The sequence below is a fragment of the Oncorhynchus keta genome, unplaced genomic scaffold (assembly GCF_023373465.1).
Source record: "Oncorhynchus keta strain PuntledgeMale-10-30-2019 unplaced genomic scaffold, Oket_V2 Un_contig_8792_pilon_pilon, whole genome shotgun sequence".
NCBI classification, from domain to species: Eukaryota; Metazoa; Chordata; class Actinopteri; order Salmoniformes; family Salmonidae; genus Oncorhynchus; species Oncorhynchus keta.
Genome location: NW_026290237.1, coordinates 5426 through 14772, shown reverse-complemented (window position 1 = coordinate 14772; position 9347 = coordinate 5426). Strand labels below are relative to the sequence as shown.

Below are 9347 nucleotides of genomic sequence, written 5' to 3'. Positions count from 1 at the left end.
ATCGGTGCGTAAACGGATATGTATTTTGTCACTACAGTTTCGGCATGTGACAGCCGCATTATCGACTCATCTCTCAACTTTAGGCTGCGGAAGAAAGGCTGGACCGTGGTTGTAGTTTTAGGTGTTGTTAATCTCTTTAGTGGTTTTATTTAATTTAATGGGTTACTCGAATGGTCAAGAAAGACACAGACGCGAATTGAAACAGCTTTATTACCGTGACACTTCAACGCAAGATAATGGATAACACGACCCTTAATAACAGCGTTGTAACTCCGAAGTTTAAGGATATACATTTACCCAATGCAGCTACTACAACTACTACTAACACTACTTCTACTACAACTTTGTGGAATAAGTTTGAAAAATGTCCTGATCCGTCTCCTCATCTGGGTACGTAGGCTATGATTTGATCAATTCATTTTAATTCAAGGGCTGGTATTTAATCAGAAATGCACAGCAGAAACATTATATTGTATTATACATGTAATTGTTATAAACACGTACGATGACTCTTTATAACACATTACTTGGAGGCTATTTCCATGCTGATTTTTTTCAAATTCTTCTGTCATGCACATATGGACTGTATTTGTTCCCCTAATCAAGCATGGAACCTGAATCTAGATAGTTTGGCCTCCCAAGAAAATACATTAAAACTTTATATATTTAATCGAACTGTTTGGCCAAAAATAACAAGCAAATGAAATATATATAATTATCAGCCATAACATTCATGGGATCATTCTCTGGGATCTTCTCCAAACATATACCAAACATTAGAGCACCTTCTTAATATTGAGTTGCACCCCTTCGTCCCCTATGCCCTCAGAACAGCTTCAATTCGTCAGGAATTGACTCTACAAGGTGTCTGACTCAATGCTTCCACAGTTTTGGGGAGTTTTGTCAAAAAGTTGGCTGGATGTCCTCTGGGTGGTGGATGATTCTTCATACACACAGGAAACCGTTGAGCATGAAAATCCCAGCAGTGTTGCAGTTCTTGCGCCTGTGACACCTACTGCATACCCTGTTCGACACAAAAAAATGTTATCATGTCCATTCACCCTCTGAATGGCACACACCACAATTCATATCTCAATTGTCTCAAGGCTTTAATTAACTGTCTCCTCCTCTTCACATAAGTGACATAAATAAGGGATCACTGGCTTTCACCTGGATTCACCTTTTCCAGTCTATGTCATGGAAAGAGCAGGTGTTCTTAATGATTTGTATACTGGCACAGTCGCATCAAACATTGTATTATGTAGTTATACATATATTATGTAGTTGTGTATCTCATTAGGCCTATATTTCCTGGCTTTAAATGAAAGTTAATACGAGGAAAGATCTCTCGATTGATTTCATGTTAAGCCGAGCTGCATTGTGAAGTTTGGTCTCTGTTGCTGAAACTAACTATATGTTCTGTGTTCAGCTCAACCACGGCTCGGGGCAAATACTTTCAGCAGCATAGACCATACTTTTTTGGGGGGACGAGATAACACACATTTCCTCTTAACCTCTGAACTGCCTGTTGCAAAGAAACAAGCATGAGATATACATTAAGTCAGCACCATTTCCTTTAGATCTGCGCGTCAAATCAAATTTTATTGGTCACGTACACATGGCTAGCAGATGTTATTTCAGAGGGGTTTGGGTTAAATGCGGAAGACACATTTCAGTTGAAGGCATTCAGTTGTACAACTGACTAGGTATCCCCCTTTCCCTTTATTGCGAGTGTTACGAAATGCTTGTGTGTAAGCTAAATGCTTGTGTGTAAGCAAAATGCTTGTGACATCAATAAGGGATGCGTGCATGCGCGTGCGTGTGTGTGTGTGTGTGTGTGTGTGTGTGTGTGTGTGTGTGTGTGTGGTGTGTGTGTGCATGCACGTGTGTTTGTGTGTGTGCTCTATTTTTCTACATGAGGTCAAAGGCTGAAAACTTTGAACAAAGAGAGAGCGAGATAGAGCAAGGAGTGATGGAGGTGTGAAGGCAGAAAGTGAAAAGGAAGTGAATGTGGTTGAGGAACAGGAAGAGGTGTGTGAGAGTTTATGAGAGATCAAGAGATCTGTTTCTCCTGACCTGCAGTGGGGCCTCTCAGGGTGGAGTTCTCTACGCCTGTCAGCTTGGACACAGTGAGGAAGGAGAACCCAGGTCTGCAGGGAGGAGGTCGCTACAAACCACAAGACTGCGCCGCCCTCCAAAAGGTTGCTCTAATCATCCCCTTCCGCCATCGCGACGATCACCTCAAGTTCTGGCTCTATTACCTCCATCCCATCCTTCAGCGCCAACAGCTGGACTACGGCGTCTATGTCATCAATCAGGTAAAGCCAGAGAAACCAGTCTAATCTCTGTGCGTGACTGGTTTCATCTATTCACTGAACTCACCTTTCAGAGTCTGTCTGAACAAAGAAAGCCGCTCGGTTGTCATGCATTTGTTTATTCATGCCTGAAGGTTTCCACACAAGTAACCTCCCACCCGTCATTGTAGATACCAGGAAGAACGTTAACGTGTGTCGCAACATCCCCCTTCACAGTGACAAATCATTACTCAGGGGCTTTAAACAGAGGCTAAATCTCGATAGGCCTATCCTTGATTCCTTGTGTCCTCTCCAGCCGTCCTTCACCCTCGCTTCCTACAGAAAATGTAAGAGGGATGAAAGAAGAGGAAACGTAAATGTACGGAACTACGAAATGATAGATTTGTAAGAAGTGCGACGTTTGTGAGAAACTAAGAGAGCTCTGAGAGAGACACTGAGAGAGACACTGAAACAGGAGATAGACAGGCATCCATCCCCAGCCCCCCAGCTTTCCAGCCCCAGCGCCCCGACTCCACACAAGCCCAGGCCTGTGCTTTAAGCACAGACATGGTTCAGCTGTGAGTTGAAGTTTATACTCACTATCTGTAAACCACCAGGTGTCTCTCACAGATAATCAGAGGGCACAGCCAAGTCACCGTGATGAACAAATGGAAGCCTTCGGTTTGCAACATGGAGTGTTTCTATCAAATAACCGTGATGTCATCAAGTATGAGTTTATTCTAATGTATTGTTTTAAAAAGGACAACATATCTTACATGTTATAAGAGGAACTAAACATGTTTGACACTGATTGTGTGGTATCTCAGGTCTATGTATTTCTGTTGGACGGTTTCTCCCGTGGGCAAACGTTTGTAAGTTTAAGTCAACAGATTTAGTCATTGTGAAAGGATTTCGCCACAGATGCATCTTGCTGTCTTTGTAGACCGATTAGAAAACAGATATGGCAGTATGGCGCCCATCCTACACTACTGGAAGAGAAAAGAGTCAATGGCTCGCTATAGAATGGCAAAGCACCCTTATTTTTAGCCATGTAGGATGCTCCTATACAAATGTTCTCACAAGGAAATATTTGTTGTGAGGATGATTAAAATCACCATCCAACGATTCATCCTCACCAGCTGAAGTTGTTTGACTGCATACCGCTGACATCTTCTCACTTTCTTTTTTATTCTCCCCTCTTTCCTCCTTTGCACCACATCATCACCTCAATGAACTCTGCCTTTCTTAACAGTAATGATAAAGAGACAGAGGACTACTTTCTCTCTCCCATAGATACAAAAAAAAGTTACATTAAGGGGGCAATACACAGTTAAAAGCAATAACAAAAGCGGACTCCCTGCTTCTGTTTTTTTTAAATAGGGCCTGGAGAAATGTAACAACTCTTAGAATTCATTAGATGGAGCTATTGATGCAAAGACAGATCATCAAGATATCAACAATTATAGTTTTAAGCATATTTTCAGGCTATGCATTTTACAATGTTCACAAACATTGGGGTAAAACCAGCTTATATTTTGGGTTCTGATGGGGTATGAAAGTTGAATTAAACTCAAAGGCATTTATTTATACATTATATTCTTCAGAATCAATGCATTTCTATCCTTAATTTATACGTTCAAAATTGGATGTAACTGCAGATTGCCCCCCTTAAAGCATGAACATGGTCAGGTATAGTACTTTTCGGGATATAGCAGGCATCTCTAATTATGAAGACCAAACAAAGGCAACTGATTAAAGCAATTGTAGATGAGAGGGCATGCTTATTTAGCACAGCTGTGCGATCACAGGTCAAGGCGGATCCGTGTGAGGTAGATCAGCGCAGCCGTGATAAAAAAAAAAGAAGAAAGTTGTTTAGCACAACCTGGTGAACAATTGCTTTTCTACAACGGGTTACCAATTAGATAAACACTTGATTTCGTTATGTATTCATAGGATTTACTATTTAGATCCCTCAATTAAAATATGGGCCTGGTCTGACTAAATCTTAGTTGTTAGCCAAACCGGCTGGTCGTTCATTCTATCCGTTAGGTTTCCGGAGCCGTGACCCACTCGTGAAGTATTTTTGTTCCATATCCAGTCGTTCGGCCTAAATGTTTATGGCAACGCTCTTATCCCTTGCTTGCTAGCTAACCAACTAAGGCTAACGCTGTCACGTCAAACTGTGTAGCCAGAATAACAGCAAAGTAGCTGTATTTGAGTTTGTTTAAGCTGTTTTCTATTGACATTTATTTGGATGCATCCATAACAATGAGCTAATGATGCACGATTTTCCCTGACATAGAACATTTGCTCTCCTGGTACACCAACACAGTCACTTCAAACGGAAGCAGGAACGACCGCACACTAGCTGCATTTAATTTAGTTTGATTCATGATTTCGACGGGCTGAGAAAATCTGTTTGTCTCGTCCTGACACCATTGTCCTCATTGGGACAGTGGAGATAGAATTTCAACAAATGTCAGAGACCGACAGCAACATTTGTACAACCCCCCGTTGTTGCAAACCAAATGTAATGCCTCGATCAGACCGACATTGTTTGGCGTTTTGGCACAACAGAAGTACATTCACTTCCAATGGAACGCTGCGTTTGCCTTGTATGCATATACTTGACAATATTAGCAAAAGGTGAATGTTAAACTTTTATTGCACACATATAGAGTAACACTTTTGGATTACATAATGGGGAAGTTTGACTGCAGAATTGATTGCACAGCATTGATGTTATGACACTGTCGGTCTGATTGAGGCGTTAGGCTAGAAGCACGGGAGATAATGTCTGGATCCTTTTTATAGTGGAAATCAAGTTAATGAATGACCTGTCTGGGCTGATGGGACAGTGGATGCGCAGTGATTTCTCGGATGGAACAGAAAGCAATATGCCAATTTTTGCATTATAGGCTTACCCGTGCTAAACTGGTTATTTAGTATGGCTTAGACCGTGTCTCAACCAATCACAAAGCTTGTTTTGACCAACCTGTTGTAGAATTGTAACTTTAGATTTTTGTTGTTGCTTATATAATCAAATTCAATATTATTTTATTTTTGTGGTGTATTTGAATGACAGAATCACCACTTCGGCCCTAACTGTCAGCTGGTGACTACTACGCATTGGTAGTGAAGAGTAGCCTACTCCTATGAAGATGCCATTGACAGTGTAGAGGAAAGAACTGTGTCCTTACATGACTTCTACAGGTGCTTCCTGTTCTTGAAACCAAGATGGCAGATAACGTCTCTCTCTCTCTCTCTCTCTCTCTCTCTCTCTCTCTCTGTTCTCACATTCTGACATACTAATAACTACTACTAACTCTGTTTCCACTCTCCTAGCACTGCATGTTTGAAACCAATCACATCTCTGCTAAAGTATGGTTGGGTTCTTCCAATGCTCGGTGGCTTTCTTCTTCTCCTTCTGCTTTCTCCTGAGGTAACTAAGAGCGACTGTAGGTATACTCCGCGGTTCTCTAACACGCTGTTGCTTAGTTTCTGACATTTCTTAAGGGGAAGTCCCTTGGTGTTTCTAGTTAGTGTATTACATGATGGTTATGCAAATATTGTTTACTTTCCTCATATGAGATAAGGACAAAACCTGTCTGGGGCTCCTAGGGGTGAGCTGACAGACACACATGAAGCATAGTCCGAGACGAAATGTATTTTTAGACCAGGACTAGGCTTAATCTGTGTCCAAGAAGCGGGCCCCGAGTGACTGTCTTTTTGAAGGTGGTGCGTTGATCTGAAGTAATCTGTAAAAGAAAAAAGTAGTGAGTGCGGACCTTCCTTTCTTTTTATTTATAGTACTTTGCTCATATGCTAATGACAATGCGAAGTTAGCTGGGTGTTGGGAAAGAGAACTGGCTGGAATGTAATGTTGCAGCTCAGTAGATCTTCAGGCTGTCAGGAACTTAGAAAACTGGTCTGCTTGCTTTTTAAAAATGTATTTAACTAGGGAAGTCAGTTAAGAACACATTCTTATTTACAACGACTGCCTAACCCAGCCAAACCCTAAACCAGACAATGTTGGGACAATTGCTCACCGCCCTATGGGACTCCCAATCACAGCCAGTTGTGATACAGCCTGGAATCAAACCAGGGTCTGTCGTGACACCTCTAGCACTGAGATGCAGTGCTTTACACCGCTATGTCAGTAAATCTTTAAATAATTTACCCAACAATGGGAGATCTGTGACAGCTAAGAAGATTAAAAATACTTTCTATGTCTGTGATGTGATTGCCCCACCTAGATAACTGTAAGTCGCTCTGGATAAGAGCGTCTGCTAAATGACTCAAATGCAAAATGCAAGAGTACATCAACTTGAAATCAATTTGCATATACCAGATTTTTTTTAAATACACTTTTTGATGAATTAAACATGTTCTAAGGACAAACTTTATTCAATTATAAGTGAATATTTGGCAATTAATTTAGCTTACCCATGTTTTAAATATTACTGTCATTTCTTCATTAGGATGGAGACAACACATTCAACAGGGCCAAGCTGATGAACATTGGCTATGCTGAGGCCCTGAAAGAGTACGACTACGACTGCTTTGTGTTCAGTGATGTGGACATCATCCCCATGGATGACCGCAACCCCTACAAATGCTTCAGCCAGCCCAGACACCTGTCTGTCTCCATGGACAAGTTTGGCTTCAAGTACGGCACAAAACTCAACCGACAACTTCTTTCTCATTTTCATTAATTGGGACTCTTCCTCAATTCATACAATGAGTACATAGCTAGAATAGTAGTAAACAAGTATATCTGTTTATGTTTAGTCTAACCTTTTCATTACTTGGCTCTTTGTATGGGCCAGATGAGAAATATTTTGTCTTTGTCTCATCCATAGGTTGCCCTATAACCAGTACTTTGGCGGTGTCTCAGCGTTAAGTAAGGAGCAGTTCCTGGAAATCAACGGCTTTCCCAACAACTACTGGGGCTGGGGTGGTGAAGATGACGACATTTTCAACAGGCAAGACAGTGCATTCCAATCCAAACAGACTTTTAAAGCATTACGGATGAGTCTATATTAAAGTCAGACTTGGCAAGAGGACATCATCCCTTTCTAATGTTACCGATGCATTGTCTAATGCTCATGCAAAACACAATCTATTCACCAGGGTGTTAGGGTCAGTCAATTCAGAAACTGAAATGGCATTTTTTTTTCAATATTTTTTTTTTTAATAAACTGAAAAGGAGAAGCTGTTTACTTAAAAAGTTGTCACGTTTTTAAAAACTTAAATCACTTCCTGAATTGAATTAGAATTTTTTAATTTTTTTTATTATTTTACCTTTATTTAACCAGGCAAGTCAGTTAAGAACACATTCTTATTTTCAATGACGGCCTGGGAACAGTGGGTTAACTGCCTGTTCAGGGGCAGAACGACAGATTTGTACCTTGTCAGCTCGGGGTTTGAACTCGCAACCTTCCGGTTACTAGTCCAACGCTCTAACCACTAGGCTACCCTGCCGCCCCAATTGACCCCAACCCTGAATTCCACAGTATTTCCAACTTGTATGCAAAGTCCATTATAATAATAAACTCTGATTTCCACAGGTTGAGCTCCAGAGGAATGTCCATCTCTCGTCCAGATGGCGAGGTCGGAAAATGCCGGATGATCCGTCACGAGAGAGACAAACTAAACGACCCAAATCCTCAGAGGTAAAGCTTCAGATTAGAACAACCACATTCAACAGGTTCCCACAATGTTGTACCTTTAAAAAGAAAATGTAGATTTTAAGGGGAAAGTTTTTATTTCTTCATGATAGCATCAGCATTGTTACTCAGCCATCACAGCCAAGAAAATATTGGCTATTGTATGGCCCCAGAATTGACATATCAGTGCATCCCTAATATCTTCATAGGAGGATAGTAGACTGATGAGTCGCTTTCCTTTGCAGGTTTGACAGAATACAACGCACGAGACTGACGATAAATACAGATGGGATCAGCTCTCTCAAGTACAAAGTCGTCAAAGTGGAAAAGGATGCTCTGTTCACGAAAAATCACAGTAGATGTGGGGAAACCTTAGTGAAAGTGGATAAATGTTAGTAGTTATTTTGCACATCCTTTATCACAAGGTGGGAGGGCAGAGAAAGCACAGCGGAACCACGGAGTGCAGTACTGAGAATACTCTGAATTCTCCGGAACACGTGTATTTATTGTGGAAACAAATGGACAGCACTTGGATGAATGTGATGGCACAACAAGACCTCATAAATATCAGAGTGGATCAAAATGTTTGATCAACATGTTTGACTTCTAATGGCAGGACAAGGGAAAGGGCGTGGGATGAAGAAGTTATTTTGTATGTCATTTGTAATGAGTTGTCTTTGTGTAATTCTGTAAGGGAGAACTACTTGGTTTAAATGTGTATATAAGTTGTATACATTTGCATATAGTTAATACATATTTTATATATTGTTTCTTTCATTTTCGGCTTAGATATTTGAGATGATTATGGGTTTAATATATTTTTTTGCGGAAACGTTTCCCATGTTTGAAACTGTGTGAAAGGTCTTAATCACAATCTAAAAGCAACGATTGGTTTGGTTACTTATATATGTTTCTAAGAACATCACTTGTCTGCTGTGATTCTGTACGTTCACTACCTGTGACATGATCACTTCGATGCTTCTTTACATTCAAACCCTATTCAGTACCTGTATGAATGATCACTTCCATGCTTCTTTACATTCAAGACCTGTTCACTACCTGTGACATGATCACTTCCATGCTTCTTTACATTCAAACCCTATTCAGTACCTGTATGAATGATCACTTCCATGCTTCTTTACATTCAAGACATGTTCACTACCTGTTACATGATCACTTCCATGCTTCTTTACATTCCAACCCTATTCAGTACCTGTATGAATGATCACTTCCATGCTTCCTTACATTCAAGACCTGTTCCCTACCTGTGACATGATCACTTGCATGCTTGTTTTACATTTTAATTATTCAAAATCTATTTTTATTGAATACATTTAACTTTAATTGTCCTGTTGGGCTATTGAATATATTAATTTATTATAGT

At 40.5% G+C, this 9347-nt stretch overlaps 1 pseudogene; it reads left to right on the top strand.

Moving 5' to 3' along the window:
- The first annotated feature begins 236 nt into the window (after positions 1-236).
- LOC127926982 (beta-1,4-galactosyltransferase 1-like) lies at positions 237-8387 on the top strand (annotated as a pseudogene).
- The last annotated feature ends 960 nt before the right edge of the window (positions 8388-9347 follow it).